Source organism: Arachis ipaensis, chromosome B1 (assembly GCF_059453495.1).
Source record: "Arachis ipaensis isolate K30076 ecotype BB chromosome B1, ASM5945349v1, whole genome shotgun sequence".
In the NCBI taxonomy this organism is placed as follows: Eukaryota; Viridiplantae; Streptophyta; class Magnoliopsida; order Fabales; family Fabaceae; genus Arachis; species Arachis ipaensis.
The window spans coordinates 33,634,725-33,654,070 of record NC_142436.1 but is presented as its reverse complement, the minus strand read 5'-3'; the positions used below and the strand labels follow the sequence as shown (position 1 = coordinate 33,654,070).

Sequence of the window (19,346 nt, the reverse complement as noted above, 5' to 3'; positions counted from 1 at the left end):
TGCTTTCCTTTGTCTTGTCTTTTTCATTGAAGATTCTTTGACCTCCTAGTCATCACAACAAGACACATACATTAGTCTTATCTCACCGTAGCAATATTGTTCTTTTTAGTAAAAATATGTGAACTATCAATTCTTATCTCATGTGAACCGTGACACTTCCTTTGGAGGACACCAAACTTGATGTTTGGTAATATATAAAGAAAGTGAGTTTCTTCCTCCAATTAGTGAAGTTTAAATGTTCATAAGAATTGTTTTCATCATACTTTCTTTTTCTCTTTTTTTTTCATGAAGGATTAATTGTATCCTTGAATTGGTGCATCAAGGTTTGATGAACACCAAACTTATTTCTTGTCAGAAGGGTTCATCACAATTAATGCCTTCATTATATAAAAAAATTCTATTTATAAAGTTTTGAAAAATAACACATGTATGATTATTGATGCATGAATTTCAGATTTTCATGAAGCTATGTGGACACCAAACTTAGTGTTCGGCTATATGCTCTATCAAAACATTTTAAGCATGTGAAACAAAATCCTTTATGATATTGGTTAAGTGTGCTTGAAGACACACCAAACTTAGCATATGTTTCAAAATATTGCATGCAATAAATGGACACGTTCATGAAAAGAGAAAAGAATTCATGCATCAAGTGATCATAATTTATTGAATGTAAAATGACAAGAATCTTAAAGCATGGGTTGCCTCCCATGGAGCGCTCTTTTATTGTCACTAGCTTGACATTGAAGCTTTCTTTTATGGTGGTTGGTGCTTGTAGGGCCTCAATTTGTCTCCCCTGACCGTGATCCTCTTCTTTGTTCTCTGGTGTTCAATTTCAGCATGTTCTAATGATAGTATGTTGCTGACAGTGTAGTAATCCTCGGTTTGTTGATTTGTCTCCAGCTGTTGATATACCAGTTGCACTTTATCACCTTTAGAAAGTCCCTCTGTTGGTATCTTTCTATTCTTCCAGCCTCTTTTTGTTTTGTTTCTGCGCTTCATCTTTCCTTTTGTTGATCTTTCTTTTCTGGCCATAGGCTTTCCTTGGGGGCCTCTCTTTTCAGTGGCTAATACTCTACTATCCTCCTGGGCTTTTTCATCAGTCTGCACAGTTTTTAGCATTGGGATGTTGCTGTGACTTTCCTGGTCATTTTTCATATAGTCTTTCTCTTCCTTGCTAAATTGTGCTTCTGGCAACACCTTCAGAGTGATGCTCTGGTCATGCATCCTTAGAGTTAATTCCCCTTCCTCTACGTCTATGATAGCTCTAGCAGTGGCCAAGAATGGCCTTCCCAATATAACAGAGTCACCATCATCATCGTTTGATTCTAGAACCACAAAATCAGCAGGGTATATAAAACTGTCCACCTTGACCAAGAGATTTTCAATTACACCCCTGGGGTATACCATTGACTTGTCTACCAGCTCCAGAGACATTTGTACTGGTTTGACCTCCTCTATATGCAGCTTTTTCATCAAGGAAGATGATATTAAGTTAATACTTGCTCCGAGATCACACATTGCTTTAGTGATTGTCAATTTCCCAATGGTGCAAGGCAACAGGAAGCTCCCTGGGTCCTCAAGCTTGGGAGGAAGCCCCATTTGAATCAAGGCCCTGCATTCCTCAGCAATCATTATGGTTTCTTTCTCATCCCACCTTCTTTTCTTGTTGATAAGATCCTTCAAAAACTTGGAATATAGAGGCATTTGCTCAAGTGCTTCAGCCAAGGGAATATTAATTTCCAGCTTCTTGAAGATCTCAAGAAACTTGTGAAAATGCTGGTCTTTAACCTCTTTGTTGAACCTCTGGGGATATGGCAGTGGAGGTACAAAGGTTTTCTCTACTTGTTGCTTTTGATTCTTGGTTGGTTCTTCAACTGCTTCATTTCCTTTTTTTGGAATTTTTAGTTGTTCCTCCTTGACCTGAGTTTGCTTTGAGGCTTCCTTTGACTGTTCCTCTTCTTGCTTCTTTGTAGTGGCATTGTTGCTTATCAACGTTCTCCCACTCCTCAATTGGATTGCCTTGCATTCTTCCTTGGGATTTGGAATTGTGTCACTGGGCAGTGAGTTTGAAGGTCTCTCTACAGATACTTGCTTGGAGAGTTGCCCCATCTGTCTCTCTAGGCTCTTTATAGAGGCTTCCTGATTCTTGGCTACCATTTCTTGGTGTTTCAGCATTTTGTCTATCATGGCTTCCAAGTGAGTGATTCTTTGGGCTTCAGGTGATATTTGAGGTGGGTTATGAGATGTAGGTGGTGGATGGTAGGAATTTTGGTTGGTGGATTGGTTATTAGATTGGTATTGGTTGATGTTGGGGTAGTTGTTTTGAGGTTTTCTGTAGGGGTTTTGGTTAGTCTGCTGCTGGTGGTGATTTTGGTTGCTTCTTGGGTTGTGTTGGTTTGAGTTCCTCTGCCATGGTTGTTGGTTTTGGGTATGGTTATCTCCCCATCTGAGGTTTGGGTGGTTTTTCCAGGATGGGTTGTATGTATCACCATACACTTCATTTGGTCCTTGGTTGTGCATATACTGAACTTGCTCTTGTTGTTGTTCTTCTTGAGTTTCTTCACTCTGTTCCCATGTGGTTGATGGTTGGCTAGTGTTGACTGCTGCAACTTGAAGATTATCAATCCTTTTGGCCATTTGCTCAAATTGTTGTTGAATTTGCTGCTGCATCATCTTGTTTTGAGCTAGGATTGAGTCCACTCCTTCTAGTTCCATTACTCCTCTTCTTTGTGATGGTTGGCGGCTTCTTTGATGAGCAAAGAAATATTGGTTGTTGGCCACCATGTCCACAAGATTCTGAGCTTCCTCAGCAGTTTTCATCAGTTGTAGTGAACCTCCAGCAGAATGGTCCAATGCCTCCTGAGATTTCAATGTCAGGCCTTCATAGAAATTTTGCAGCACATCCCATTCATTGAACATTTCTGGAGGACACTTTCTGATTAAGGCTTTGTACCTCTCCCATGCTTCATACAAGGATTCAGCATCTAATTGTGTGAATGTTTGCACCTCGGTTTTCAGCCTGATGACTCTTTGGGGTGGATAGAATTTGGCTAGAAATTTAGTCACCAAGTCATCCCAACTAGTGATGCTTCCTTGGGGGAAAGTTTCAAGCCATTGTGCAGCCTTATCCCTTAATGAGAACGGGAACAGCAGAAGCTTGTAGGTTTCAGGATTCACGCCATTGGATTTGACAGTGTCACAGATCCTTAAGAAGGTAGATAGATGTTGATTTGGATCCTCCAATGGTCCTCCCCCAAATGAACAATTGTTCTGGACCAATGTGATGAGTTGTGGCTTCAGTTCAAAGTTATTTGCATTGACATTAGGGGTGAGAATGCTACTTCCACAATGTCTAGCATTTGCAAAGGTGTAGGAAGCCAATACTCTCCTCTGTTGTGGTTGATTATTGACTCCTCCTCCTGGATTAGATGTATCTCCTTCCATCTCGTGGAATTCTTCGTCTGATTCCTCTTCTCCAGTAATACTTTTCCCTCTTTCAGCTCTTCTTAGCCTCCTGAGAGTTCTTTCGTCTTGTTCATGAAAATTGGGTATGGCTCTTCTTGTACCTGACATACAAGCAGAACATAAGAGCACACAAACCAGTTACACTTCAGTCTACTGCTAGAATGAAGTTTTAGTTAACTTAAGCAAAAATTCAAACAGTTAGTGGGTTAGTCAAAATTAAAGAAAAAGTGCTTGATCTAGATTACCACCTCACTTAATCATTGTCAATCTAATCAATCCCCGGCAACAGCGCCAAAAACTTGATGAGATATTTTGGAGGAAAAATAAATCTCTCCCAAAACACCCAAAACTAACCGGCAAGTGTACCGGGTCGTATCAAGTAATAAAAACTCACGGGAGTGAGGTCGATCCCACAGGGATTGAAGGATTGAGCAATTTTAGTTTAGTGGTTGATTTAGTCAAGCGAATCAAGATTTGGTTGATGGTTTTGTGACTTGCAGAATTAAATTGTATTGAAGTAAAGAGAACAAGAAATAAATGGCTGAAACTTAAAGAACAAGAAATTAAATGGCAGAAACTTAAAGTGCAAGAAATGTAAATTGCAGAATCTTAAAGTGCAAGAAATGTAAATTGCTTGAAATGTAAAGGGGATTGGGATGTGGATTTGCAGAAATTAAACAAAGAGAAACTAAATTGCATCAAACAGAAGAGGGAAAGGGAATTGGGATTGAACCGGATCTTGAAGCAGTAAAGTAAATGAACATTAAAAACAAGAAACAGAGAAGTGAAATGTAAAATTGAAATGTAAAATTTGAGATCTCAGGACCCAGAGACTAGAAAACTAAGTCTAGATCTCAATGCCTTCCTAGATCCAACAAGAACAATAGCAAGGAAATTGTAAATTGCAAAGAAAAGAGATGAAGAACAATGAACCGGAAATGGAATTCAATTAAGCAGTAAATAAACAGAGAGATCCAAGATTGAGATTGAAACAGAATTTCTTCAATTCTCCAATCCAAGATCCAAGACAAAAGTAAAATGAAATTGAAAGCAATGAAAACAAGAAATTAAAGTTCACTCAAGTTCAAAAGCTCTCCGAAAACTATTATGAAAATTCTAAAAGGAAAGCTCCCTTAATAACTTGAATTCTATCCTATTTATACACTTTCCAAAATGATCTTCAAGCCTTGAGTTGGGCCTTTGTTCTTGGTGGAATTGGGTTGAAAGAGGCCTTGGTTGATTGCTCTTGAAGTTTGAAGAAGAACCGAAGTGAACCAATTGAACCGGTTTTGAAGTTAGCCAAAGTTGGTCCCAACGTTAGGGCCAAAGTTAGGGGTCTAACTTTGCCCCTAACTTTTCATAGCAGCAAGCTTGATTTCCTGGTTTGGACGTTGGTGCCAACGTTAGGGGTCTAACTTTGACCCTAACGTTGGCAATGCTTTGTGCTAGTGGCGCCAACGTTAGCCTCCAAGTTAGGGGGCTAACGTTGGCGCAAACGTTGGCCTTCCTCCTTTGTAATTCAAGTGCCAACATTAGCCTCCAAGTTAGGGGGCTAACGTTGGCGCAAACGTTGGCCTTCCCCCTTTGTAAATTAAGTGCCAACGTTAGCCTCCAAGTTAGGGGGCTAACGTTGGCGCAAACGTTGGTGCCCAGGGGAGAAACTCTCAAGTTCCAACGTTAGCCTCCAAGTTAGGGGGCTAACGTTGGAGCTAACGTTGGCCACTTCCTTGCAATGTCATGTGCCAACGTTAGCCTCCAAGTTAGGGGGCTAACGTTGGCTCAAACGTGGGGAGCCCAGGGAGTGATTTTCATGCCCAACGTTAGCCTCCAAGTTAGGGGGCTAACGTTGGGGCTAACTTCATGCCTCCCGGTTCAATTTCACTTATTCCATTGTCCTCTCTTCACTCTTAGCCATTCCTCTTTGCTTCAACCTTTCTCCAAGCTTTCTTCACCTATCATTGATCAACCAAACTTATCAAAGCTTTGCTCAAAATCATGAGGTACTCAATCTTCCACAATATGCAACAAATATAGCACAAAACCTCATGAAATGGCATGAATTCATATATGGTTGGTTCAATCAAGGGAAACATGAAAATCTACTCAATTAGCTTGCTTGTAGCTTAAGAAAGTGCATAATCCTAATGAAAACAAAAGAAAAAGACTAGCTAAAATAGGCTAAGATGACTTGTCATCAATCCTCCTCTATGAAATTAGAGAAGACCAAAGAGTTATGAGAGAGGAGCAACAAAGGCAAGGAAGAGACATTGAGGAGCTCAAGCACTCCATAAGATCTTCAAGAGGAAGAACAAGCCGCCATCACTAAGGTGGACCCGTTCTTTAATTTCCTTGTTCTTTATTTTCTTTTTTTTTCGAAACTTATGCCTTATGTCTATTTATGTTTGTGTCTTTATTACATGATCACTAGTGTCTAAGTGTCTATGCCTTAAAGCAATGAAAATGAATCCATCACCTTTCTTAAATGAAAAATGTTTTTAATTGAAAAAGAAAAAGAAGTACTTGAATTTCGAATTTTAAAACAGTTTAATTATTTTGATGTGGTGGCAATACTATTGTTTTTATGAATAAATGCTTGAATAGTGCATATTTTTGAATATGTTGATTCATGAATGTTAAAATTGTTGGATCTTGAAAGAATGATAGAAAAAGGAGAAATGTTATCTGATGATCTGAAAAATCATAAAATTGATTCTTGAAGCAAGAAAAAGCAGTGAAAAGCTTGCAGAAAAGAAAAAGAGGCGAAAAAAAAGAGAAAAGAAAAAGAAAGAAAAAGAAAAGCAAGCAGAAAAAGCCAATACCCCTTTAAACCAAAAGGCAAGGGTGATAAAAAGGATCCAAGGCTTTGAGCATCAGTGGATAGGAGGGCCCACAGGAATAAAATCCTGGCCCTAAGCGGCTAAACCAAGCTGTCCCTAACCATGTGCTTGTGGCGTGAAGGTGTCAAGTAAAAACTTGAGACTGAGCGGTTAAAGTCGTGGTCCAAAAGCAAAAAGAGTGTGCTTAAGAGCTTTGGACACCTCTAATTGGGGACTCTAGCAAAGCTGAGTCACAATCTGAAAAGGTTCACCCAGTTATGTGTCTGTGGCATTTATGTATCCGGTGGTAATACTGGAAAACGAAATGCTTTGGGTCATGGCCAAGACTCATAAAGTAGCTGTGTTCAAGAATCAACATATTTAACTAGGAGAATCAATAACACTATCTGGATTCTGAGTTCCTATAGAAGCCAATCATTCTGAACTTCAAAGGATAAAGTGAGATGCCAAAACTGTTCAGAAGCAAAAAGCTAAAAGCCCTGCTCATCTAATTAATACTGATCTTCATAGATGATTTTGGAATTCATTGTATATTCTCTTCTTTTTATCCTATTTGATTTTCAGTTGCTTGGGGACAAGCAACAATTTAAGTTTGGTGTTGTGATGAGCGGATAATTTATACGCTTTTTGGCATTGTTTTTAGTATGTTTTTAGTATGTTTTAGTTAGTTTTTATTAGTTTTTATTTAAAAATTACTTTTCTGGACTTTACTATGAGTTTGTATGTTTTTCTGTGATTTCAGGTATTTTCTGGCTGAAATTGAGGGACCTGAGCAAAAATCTGATTCAGAGGCTGAAAAAGGACTGCAGATGCTGTTGGATTCTGACCTCCCTGCACTCAAAGTGAATTTTCTGGAGCTACAGAAGCCCATTTGGCGCGTTCTCAATTGCTTGGAAAGTAGACATTCTGGGCTTTCCAGCAATATATAATAGTCCATACTTTTCTCGAGATTTGATGGCCCAAACAGGCGTTCCAAGTCAGCTCAAGAATTCTGGCGTTTAACGCCAGAACTGGCACAAAAGCTGGAGTTAAACGCCCAAACTGGCACAAAAGCTGGTGTTTAACTCCAAGAAAAGTCTCTACACATGGAAGCTTCAATGCTCAGCCCAAGCACATACCAAGTAGGCCCGGAAGAAGATTTCTGCATTAATTACCTATTTCTGTAACCCTAGGCTACTAGTTTTCTATAAATAGGACCTTTTGCTATTGTATTTTCATCTTTTGATCATCCTGGAATCATGTTTTGATGATTGAACCCTCTTTGGGAGGCTGGCTATTCGGCCATGCCTAGACCTTTTGTTCTAATGTATTTTCAACGGTGGAGTTTTTACACACCATAGATTAAGGTATGGAGCTCTGCTGTTCTTCATGAATTAATACAAGTACTATTATTTTTCTATTCAACTCAAGTCTATTTCTTCTCCAAGATATTCATTCGCACCCAAGAACATGATGAATGTGATGATTATGTGACACTCATCACCATTCTCACCTATGAACGCGTGACTGATAACCACTTCCGTTCTATATGCAAACAAGCTTGAATGTATATCTCTTAGGTTTCTAATCTAAGATTAGAATCTTCGTGGTATAGGCTAGAATTATTGACGGCCATTCCTGAGATCCGGAACGTCTAAACCTTGTCTGTGGTATTCTGAGTAGGATCTGGGAAGGGATGACTGTGACGAGCTTCAAACTCGCGATTGTTGGGTGTGTGACAGACGCAAAAGGATCAATAGATCCTATTCCAACATGATCGAGAACCGACAGAGGTTCGAGAGGAATAAAGCATCTTCATACGCTTATCTGAAATTCCTACCAATGAATTACATAAGTATCTCTATCTCTATCTTTATTTTATGTTTTATTTATCTTTAATTATCAATCCTCCATAACCATTTGAATCTGCCTGACTGAGAGTTACAAGATGACCATAGCTTGCTTCAAGCCGACAGTCTCCGTGGGATCGACCCTTACTCACGTAAGGTATTACTTGGACGACCCAGTGCACTTGCTGGTTAGTTGTGCAGAATTGTGACAAAGTGTGATTCACGTTTGAGAGCTCCAAGTCCTTTGGCGCCATTGTTGATGATCACAATTTCGTGCACCAATGGGTCTAACATGTGCCTGTTTGTGATTTTTGGTCCATTGGCCTTATTTTTGGCCAAAACATTTAGAATAAGTGTCTGATTTGCTATTCTAAATTTTTTTCTCGTCATTTCTATGGCTTGAATTCCCTCACATGCAGTCCTGAGCAGATTTAAGATGGTACAGCTAATTCTAACATCGATACGTGGTTTCTCCGCAACTAATTATATACCTTTTATCCGAGTTTTACATTTAATGTTTTGTTAATGTAATGAATATGGAATTGGAAAAAGATGATAGTATTACTATATTAATTTTGTTTTAAAGTATTATTTGTTTAAACTAGTAATATATTAATTTTCTTCTTAATATTTAATTTTTCTTACTTTAATAGTTTCTTTAAACGGTAATGACTAATAGTGTCTATTAGTTATAAAATGTTTACGTAGCTAATCTAGTTTATTTAAAGTCTAATAATATAATTTTAATTTATACAAAATAATTTTTTAAAAATAAATATTAATAGATTTTTGGAGGTTCAGAATCTGCAAGGAGTAGCCAATTTTTTTTAATTTAGAGATTTATCTGCGGAGATTTTAAATAGTCACAAAAGTTGACAGAAACAGCCACCCAATGACAATAAAGACCCCATAAAAGGACAAAAAACCGCCGCTAATTAGATTTGTGACAGTTTTATAAAACTATCACAAAAGAACTCACGGTACCTCAAATTTTGGAGGTTTTGAAATTGCCACAATCAGGAAAAAAACTGCCACAAAAGAGAGAAATCCTTCTAGTGTGTGGTCCAAGCCTATTTTTGGTGAACACACAAGAACGAACAATGAATCAGTCAAGTTTAGAAGATCAAGAATTCACGATGGTAGATTTTCAAAAATTTGCAAAGAGGACACAATTTTCCCCACTTCAATCACAAGTCACAAAGACGAATCTAAATTTGAATGAAGATCCTTCAAGCCCTTTTTCTTACATACCAGTGAAAATCCAAGTATTATTCTGACCTCAGTTTCGATCCTTTATCACGTCATAATTATCATTCTTGGACTCAATCTGCATGGATAGCCCTAAAATCGAAAAATGAGATTATGTTGATGGATCATTGCCAAAACCTAAAGATTCTGATAGTACATTCGATGTTTGGGATAGGTGTAACACGTTTGTGCTTTCTTGGCTTCACGCTTCTTTGAGCCGAGCAAGAAATGTTGCAAAGTGTGGGATAGTGTAATGATGCTTGTGAACTTTGGAATGATTTGAAGCATAGGTTCTATAAAGGAGATATTTTCAGGATAGAAAAATTGCAAGAATAACAATTCATACGGAGACATGGAAAAATGTCAATTACAGCATATTTCCCAAGGCTTAAAGGAATCTGGGAGGAACTCGAAGAATTCATGTGAATTCCAGCGTGCAAATGCACTATGAAATGTTCTTGTGATCTTGGAGTGATAAAATGATATAGAAGACAAACACATGTGACATGCTTTCTAAGGGTACTCAATGATTAGTTCTCCATAGACAAATCTTATATAATGTTGATGAAGAATTTGCTAGATGCAGCTGTAGTTTTCTTAATAAAGAAGGATAGACGAATCAAGTTGAAGGTTTGAACCCCAAGCTCTTATTAATTCAACAATGCTGCCTCCAACGACAGACACCGTAGTGCCAGAATCCTCTCATGGATCCCCGTCAGAAGCCCTTCCACCACCTCTCATTGTACAGATGACAATTTGGCCTGATGGGACTTCAGCATGAGTACTAGTTTATGTCTTTTGTGTGCAAACTATTTTAGTTAGTCAGTTTAATTTAGTTACACCAATTTTCTAGTTTTAGTGGATTTAAGTTATTAAGATAGGTTTGATTTAGTTTAGTAGGTTTGAACTACTTATTGTGTTTAATAATTCTTGATCGTTGATGGATGTTGCTGCTTAAGTCATATAATGCCATATTGATGAAACTAATAACCTTAATTAATTGATAATTCTTGATTGTTGATGGATGTTGCTGTTTGATTCTTGATTCTTGTTTGTTGATTGTTGATAATTATTGCTGTTTACGTGAATTATTGATGGATGTAATTTTTGGCGTATTCTAGTTATAAATGAGACTCTGCTGAAATTTAAAAAAAAATCTAAATATAATTAAAGTTTATAGAAAACTTCGAATAACTTTTTAGTAAACTACTAATCCTAAGTTTTTCATTGATAGCTTTGCACCAAATAATAATGCAGGTACATAGGAGTGCACTAATATCATCAATCTGATGTATGACTACCCATGGCCGAGCTACAAGAAGATCGCAGCTGAGACCAGATAGCGATGGTTTCAAAAGTGGTCAGTAAGAACTCAACATATTCAAACCTTAGTGTTAGTTTATATTTTCTATTTTATTTAATTATGTATTTATTTTCGATTAACTCGTGTTAAATGTTCTTTCTGCAGGAGAACTTTATATGGGACAAGACTCATGATCTTATGATCAGGAAGATCTTCCACCATCGGATGGTTAGGCGGCTTCAGCAGATGTTGGAGGATGTACGTCAGCACCGGCATCACCTTCCCATTTGGCTCTGCCTAGACATTAAGAAGTTATTGTACGTCCATTAGGAGACTGATGAAGGGGTCAAGCGTCACCAACTCACCAACAGAGCTAATAGGGCATTGGCCAGATTGTCGAAGTATACCAGTTGGTCAGTGACTTTCATGAAGACTAAGGCCATGCTTGTAAGTAATTTATTTTATTTTGTTATTAAGTTTGTTTATTCTTAATATAATTTCATTATTACTTCACTTAACATGTGGCTTCAAAATGTGTAGTCTAAGTTATTAGATCATGAGGCGACAATGACAGAGACCTTCAAGTATACTCGTACATTCGTTAAAGAAAACAAAGAAGAGATTTTTTTATTGGCGGGCTACGAAATATTACGTGAGTAAACATCATTGGTTATACCATTTTTAAATTAACTGCAACCCTAATCATAAAATGTGTTATACAGGAATCTTGATGCATGAGCATCTTATACCCTTTTTTAGTTGTTTTTAGTTAGATTTTATTAAGTTTTATTATATTTTAGTGCAAAATTCACCTTTGGATGCTACTTTGAGTTTTTCTTTTGTTTTTATGGTTTTATCAGAAATTCGGAGCAATTTAGAAAAGCTTGGAGCAAGAAATAAAAATGTTGTCATCTCCCCCCTGGGCACTGAACGCCCAACCTGGCGTTCAACGCTAGCAGGGGGCATGAAGTCAGAGGCACGCTTCCCTTCTGGGTGTTCAACACCCAATCCTGGCGTTGAATGCCAGCTTGCTGTCCGAGCCACTCACCAATTGGGCCTTCAAGTGGATTTAGCACCTCTCAGACTTATCTTATTTTATCTTTGTAATTTTTAATTTAAAATAATATCTTTTAGGATTAGCATTTATTATTTGGTTAGTATTTAAGGAGGTGATCAATGTTTAGGGGAGATCTTCTTCCTTTTGCATCTTTTCAGAAACATGTTTACTTTGAAAAGTTATGAGCAACTAAATCTCCTGGTTAAGGTTAGGAGTTCTATTTATTTCTATGGATTAGGATTATTATTCTTCTATTTTAATTAATGTTTGATTCAATTCTAAGGTGTTGTTTTCGTACTTAATCTTATGAATTTGGGTGGAACAAGAGTATGACCCTTATTCTACATGAGTTCTTGTGATTCTCGAGAGAGCTATCTCGCTTGAGCTACAGCTTGAAAATACTCCTCCTAAACTGTGAATTACCCGGACTAATTGGGATATGTGACATAAAATCCTGTTAACTTTGGGTAATTAAGATTTTTGTGACACTAAATTAGTTTTATGAACTTCACTCTCTGATCTGAATTGAATGACCACGAGAGTCGCTTTCGATGAGGATTATAGGAGATTAAATCGCTAAGAGATTAGGGCTTAATCACTTATGGTTTGCTATAAAATGAATCACTCATTGTTAAAATAGTTGGTAAGATATTTTAATCCGGAAAGATAATCATCTCTGAGACCTTAACTATTTTTTCATCATTGTTTTACTCTAAACCTGTTTATTTGCATTGTTTACTTGCTCTTTACTACTTATGCATTTTACCCCAACAACTATCTTTTACTGTTTGCCTGACTAAGTCTAATGGGATAGCTATTGCTTGCTCAGTCCGACAATCCTCGTGGAATCGACCCTCATTCACCTGATGTATTACTTAGATGACCTGGTGCACTTGCCGGTAAAGTTGTGCGAGTTCTAATTTCGTGCACCAAGTTTTTGGTGCCGTTGCTGGGGATTGTTTGTGATTGACAACTACCGGTTGTCTTGTTGCTTAAATTACGTATTTTTACTTGTTTTTATTTAATTATCTTTATATTTAATTTTTTATTCCTATTTTGTTTATTTTTCTTAATTTTCAATTTTATCTTATTTATTTTTCCATTTATTTTCGAATTTTGTTTTAGTTATTTTATTTTCATTCTGTTTCAAATTTTAAGTTTGGTGTCTGTTAGTATTTTCTTTAAATTTTTGAAATTAGTACTATTTATTTTTTCTTAGTTTTAAATTTTAAGTTTAGTGTTCTTTAGTATTTCCTTTTTCTCTTTGAATTTCGAAAATTTTAAATCCTTTTGTTTTAATTTTCAAAATTTTTAAGATTAAATCTTGCATTCTTATTTTTGAATTTTTTTTTCGTTAATTGCTTGCTTTCTTCTATTTTATTTCTTTTTGGATATCTCACTGGGAGTTCCCTATACTCTGACATAGAGACTCCCACCTTTTCTTTGTTTTTTGTTGTTTATGAGCAGGAACAGGGATAAGAAACCCCTTCTTAATTTTGATCTAGAACCTGAGAGGACCTTAAGGCAGCGTTTGCAACAAACTAAAGCTTATAAAGCCATAGAGAATCTCATGGAAAACTTTGAGAAGGAAGCTGAAGAGACCACTATGGCAGCTGATCTAAACACTGAAGAGCATGCAAGGGAGGTGCTTGGCTTGTACACTGCACCCATTGCTGACTTCTATGAGTGCAGTATATCTATACCTGCCATTGGTGCTAACAACTTCGAGTTCAAGCCTCAATTGGTCACTCTAGTGCAACAGAACTGTCAGTTTCATGGACTCCCACAGAAGGACCCCAACAAGTTCATATCCGACTTCCTGCATATCTATGACACTGTTAAGACGAATAGAGTGAACCTCGAGGTTTACAAGCTCATGCTCTTTTCCTTTGCTGTAAGGGACAGAGTAAAGTTGTGGCTGGATCCTCAACCCAAGAAAAGCTTGGACACTTGGGACAAGGTGGTCACTGAATTTCTGGCCAAGTTCTTTCGACCCCAGAAGCTGAGTAAGCTTAGAGTGGAGGTCCAGACCTTCAGACAGAAAGAGGGAGAGTCCCTCTATGAAGCTTGGGAGAGATACAAGTAGTTGATCAGGAGATGTCCTCCCGACATGATCTTAGATTGGGTTATGCTAGAGATCTTTTATGATGGCCTCTCTAAAATGGCCAAGATGTCACTGGATCACTCTGCAGGTGAATCACTGCACATGAAGAAGACGCTTGAGGAAGCACACGAGCTCATTGAGATGGTTGCCAACAACTAATACATGTATACTTCTGAGAGGAACCCTGTGAACATTGGGGCTACTTAGAAGAGAGGAGTCATGGAAGTGGACACACTGGACGCCATTTTGGCTCAAAACAAGCTTATATCCCAGCAAATTAGCATGATATCCTAACACCTAAGCGGGATGCAGGTTTTAGCTATTAACACTCAAGAGGCACCCTATAAAGACGTTGGTGACATTACTCAGACTACCATGGAGGAAGTGAATTACATGGGAAATTCCTCTAGAAATTCCAGAAATGATCCCTATACAAACAATTTTAATCAGGGATGGAGAAGTCACCTTAACTTTGGGTGGAGAGACTAACAAAGGCCTCAACAAGGCTTCAATAATCAGGGTGGAACCAATCAAAATAGGTTCAACAACAGACAATTCCAACCCTCTCAGCAGCAGATGAAAATGTCTCAGCAAAGCCTTTCGGACTTGGCCACGATAGTTTCTGACCTTTCCAAGACCACTCATAGCTTTATGGCAGAGACTCGGTCCTCAATTTAGAACTTGGAGATACAGATGGGTCAGTTGAGCAGCAGGATACTTGAGAGACCTCCCAACACTCTCCCTAGTAACACATAGGTAAATCCAAGAGAAGAGTACAAGGTGTTCACTATGGACAAGGAGGCCGAAACCAAGGAGGAGCATGCTGCTGAGGATTTGAGGGAGAACAAGGCTCAAGAAGAGACTGGGAGTACACTTGTACACGTCCCTATAGAGATAAAGGAGCCCAAACTACAACACTCTCTAGACATGCAAAAAGAGACTGAGGATGAGCAAATTGCTCAATTTTTGGCAGTCCTTAAGAAGTTACAAGTCAATATTTCTCTTGTTGAGGTGTTGGAGAAGAAACCCCCTATATGCCCTGTTTGAAATGTGTGATTTCTGAGAAGAAGTCCCTGAGGGGAGATAAAACTGTGGTGTTGACCAAGAAGTGTAGTACATTAGTACAAAAATAGCTACCTCAGAAAATCCCAGACCCTGAAAGCTTCTTGATTCCCTGCACTATAGGGACCATTATATTTGAGAAGGCACCATGCAACCTTGGATCAAGCATAAAAATCGGATGCTTTTCTTTTTGATGAAGATGATGGGAATCCAAGAGGTGCAGCCCACAAGGATCTCATTGGAGACGATAGACAAGTCCCTAATGTGGGCATTTGGAATAGTGGAGAACATCCTTGTAAAGGTTGAAGACCTTTACCTCCCTGCAGACTTTGTGATACTTGATATTGGAGAGGACAATAACGACTCCATTATCCTTGGAAGGCTATTCCTAGCTACTGGAAAGGCGTTGATTGATGTCGAGAGAGGAGAGTTATTTCTGAGGTTATGGGAAGACCATATAATGTTTAAGATGCCCAACCCTTACTCTCTCTCTAATAAAGGAGGTACTATAATACAACACTTAGTGTTTCAACCTTCTCTCTCTGTGTAAAGCCATACAGAATCCCCTGACATCAAACCTAAGTTTGGTGTTAGATATTCACCACCAACCATTGAGGAAAAAGGCACCAAGGACAAAGTACCCAAGGGCTGGAGGAATAAAAAGATTCCAACTGAGGACTTTTCACCTGGCATGAGAGTTGTCTTCACAAGAAGTGCAGTCATACCATACACTGTGAACTGGATATTGTCTATGGATCATGTTGAACTGATTCATGAGAGCATAGGAAGGAAGTTCACCATGAGGAGTGAAGATCTGTGCCCGTATGAACCTCCATAAAAGGAGCTGTCCGTTGATGACAAGTCATCTTAGCCTAGTTTCACTAGCCTTTTTCTTTTGTTTTCAATTGAATTATGCACTTTCTTAAGCCATAAGCAAGCCAATTGGGTAGATTTTCATGCTTCCATTGATTTAATCAACCATGTATGAATTCATGCTATTTCATGAGGTTTTATGCTATAATTGTCACATATTATGAAAGAATGAATATCTCATGGTTTTGAGCAAAGCTTTGATGTGTTTGGTTGATTAATGATAGGTGAAGAAAGCTTGGAGAAAGGTTGAAGCAAGGAGGAATGGCTAGGAGGAAGAGAGGACAAAAAGTTTGAGCAAAAGTTTGCCTCAAACTTTAGCTCAAACTTTTGGAATAAATGAAAATGAACCATCGAGCAAAAAGCTGGACCAAAAGTTTGCCTCAAACTTTTGTGGAAACTTTTGGGCAAAAAGCTAGACCAAAAGTTTGCCCCAAACTTTTGTGCAAACTTTTGGGCAAAAAGCTGGAGCAAAAGTTTGCCTCAAACTTTTTGGCAAACTTTTGGCATCACAAATCAACACCCTGGAGAGCAAAAGTTTGCGCCAACGTTAGCCTCTAACTTTTTGGCTAACGTTGGCGCATGAACAACACACCCTGGAGAGCAAAAGTTTGCGCCAACGTTAGCCTCTAACTTTTTGGCTAACGTTGGCGCCATGAGTGTGCAAGGGGAGGCCAACGTTGGAGCAAAAGTTTGACCCCAAACTTTTGCCCCAACGTTGGTATTAGCAAAAGAGGGTGGCTGATGTGAAAAGTTTGAGTAAAAGTTTGCCTCAAACTTTTACTCAAACTTTTACTCAAGCTTTCATGATTCCAAACCCGGTTCAATTCGGTTCTTCTCCAAACTCCAAGAGCAATCAACCAAGGCCTCTATCAACCCAATTCCATCAAGAGCAAAGGCCCAATTGAAGGCTTGAAGACCATTTGAAGAAAGTGTATAAATAGCATAGGATTTAAGTTTTTCGGAGAGCTTCCTTTTTAGAATTTTCAATACTTGCAGTAGAGAGCTTTCTTTTACATTCTAGCATTGTTGTTTTAATTCAAGAGAATTAGGGAGGAGAATTGATCTCTCTTCTTCCTTGTTCTTGCCCAGCACTCTTTAATTTTCTTGCTTCGGATCTTGGGTGGAGAATTGAAGAACTTCTGTTTCAATCTCACCTTGGGATCTTGTTTAATTCTCTGCTTAATTGAATTTCAGTTTTTGTTAATTGCTTCTTCATCTACTTTCTCTGCAATTTACATTTCCTTTGCAATTACTCTTGTTGGATCTAGGAAGGCATTGAGATCTAGACTTGGTTATCTAGTCTCTTGGGTCCTGAGATCTAAATTCCAATTTTACATCCTCTGTTTAATGTTTTTTCAATCTCAATTACAATTCTGTTTTTAGATCCGGTTCAATCCAAGTTATCTTCTACTCCTCTGCTTGTTGAATTTTACTTTTCCTTGTTTAATTTCTGCAAATCCAATTCCCATTTCCCTTTACAATTCAAGCCATTTACATTTCTTGCAATTTAAGATTCTGCAATTTATATTTCTTGCGTTCTAAGTCTTTGCCATTTAATTTCTTGTTCTTTAAGATTCAGCACTTTAAATTTCAGTTCTCTTTACTTTCATGTAATTTACCCACTCCCTTTACTTTCTCTGCAATTTAAATTCTGCAAATCACAAATCTCTCAACCAAATCTTGATTCGCTTGACTAAATCAACCACTAAACTAAAATTGCTCAATCCTTCAATCCCTGTGGGATCGACCTCACTCCCGTGAGTTATTATTACTTGATGCGACCCGGTGCACTTGCCGGTTAGATTTGGGTGTTTTAGAGAAATTCATTTTTTTCCACAAAAATATCCCATCAAGTTTTTGGCGCCGTTGCCGGGGATTGATTAGATTGACAATGATTAAGTGAGGTGGTGATCTAGATCAAGCACTTTTTCTTTATTTTTCTCTAATTTTGACAAACCCACTAACTGTTTGAAATTTTGCTTAAGCTAACTAAAACTTCATTCTAGCAGTAGATTGAAGTGTCACTGGTTTGTGTGTTTTTTATGTTCTGCTTGTATGTCAGGTACAAGAAGAACCACACCCACTTTTCATGAACAAGACGAAAGAACTCTCAGGTGGTTAAGAAGAGCTGAAAGAGGGAAAAATATTGTTGGAGAAGAGGAATCGGAAGAAGAATTCCAAGATATGGAGGAACATTCAACCAATCCACCTGGTGGAGCAGACAACAACAATAACAACCCACCCCAGAGGAGAGTTTTGGCCTCCTTTACCTTTGCAAATGCTAGACATTGTGGAAGCAGCATTTTCACCCCTAATGTCAATGCAAATAATTTTGAATTGAAGCCACAACTCATTACATTGGTCCAAAATAACTGCTCGTTTGGGGAGGACCATTGTAGGATCCAAATCAACATCTATCTACCTTCTTAAGAATTTGTGACACTGTCAAGTCCAATGGCGTAAATCCTGAGACCTACAAGCTTTTGCTGTTCCCGTTCTCATTAAGGGACAAGGCCGCACAATGGCTTGAAACTTTTCCTCAGGGAAGCATCACTAGCTGGGATGATTTGGTGACTAAATTTCTAGCCAAATTCTATCCACCTCAAAGAGTTATCAGGCTGAAAACTGAGGTGCAAACATTCACACAATTGGATGCTAAAAATCTGTATGAAGCATGGAAGAGATACAAGGCTCTGCTGAGGAAATGTCCACCAGAAATGTTCACTGAGTGGGACAAGCTACAAAACTTCTATGAAGGACTCACTCTAAAGGCTCAAGAATCACTTGACCACTCAGCTGGAGGATCATTGCAACTGATGAAAACAGCAGAAGAAGCTCAAAATCTTATTGACATGGTGGCCAACAATCAATATTTCTTTGCTCACCAAAGAAACCGCCAACCATCACAAAGGAGAGGAGTAATGGAGCTAGAAGGAGTGGACTCAATCTTGGCTCAAAACAAGATGATGCAGCAGCAAATTCAACAACAATTTGAGCAAATGGCCAAGAGGATTGATAGCCTCCAAGTTGCAGCAGTTAACACAAGCCAACCATCATCCACATGGGGGCAAAATGAAGAAACTCAAGAAGAACAACAACAAGAGCAAGTACAGTATATGCACAACCAAGGACCAAATGAAGTGTATGGTGATACATACAATTCATCCTGGAAGAACCACCCAAACCTCAGGTGGGGAGATAATCATACCCAAAACCAACAACCATGGCAGAGGAACTCAAACCAAAACAACCCAAGAAGCAACCAAAACCACAACCAGCAGCAAACTAACCAAAACCTCTACAGAAAACCTCAAAACAACTACCCCAACCCCAATCAGTACCAATCCAATAACCAACCCACCAACCAAAATGCCTACCATCCACCACCCACATCTCATAACCCACCTCAAGTATCACCTGAATCTCAAAGACTCACCAACTTGGAGACCCTGATGGATAAAATGTTGAAACACCAGGAAATGACAACCAAGAACCATGAAGCCTCCATAAAGAGCCTAGAGAGGCAGATGGGGCAAATCTCCAAGCAGATCTCTATTGAGAGACC

General features: G+C 38.4%; 1 non-coding gene across 1 annotated transcript; it reads right to left on the bottom strand.

Annotated features, from left to right (window-relative positions):
• Window positions 1–13,750: 13,750 nt before the first annotated feature.
• On the bottom strand, window positions 13,751–13,859 carry LOC148576167 (small nucleolar RNA R71). Its single transcript, XR_015903927.1, has one exon. It is a non-coding gene; the product is annotated as a small nucleolar RNA R71 (small nucleolar RNA).
• Window positions 13,860–19,346: the final 5,487 nt, after the last annotated feature.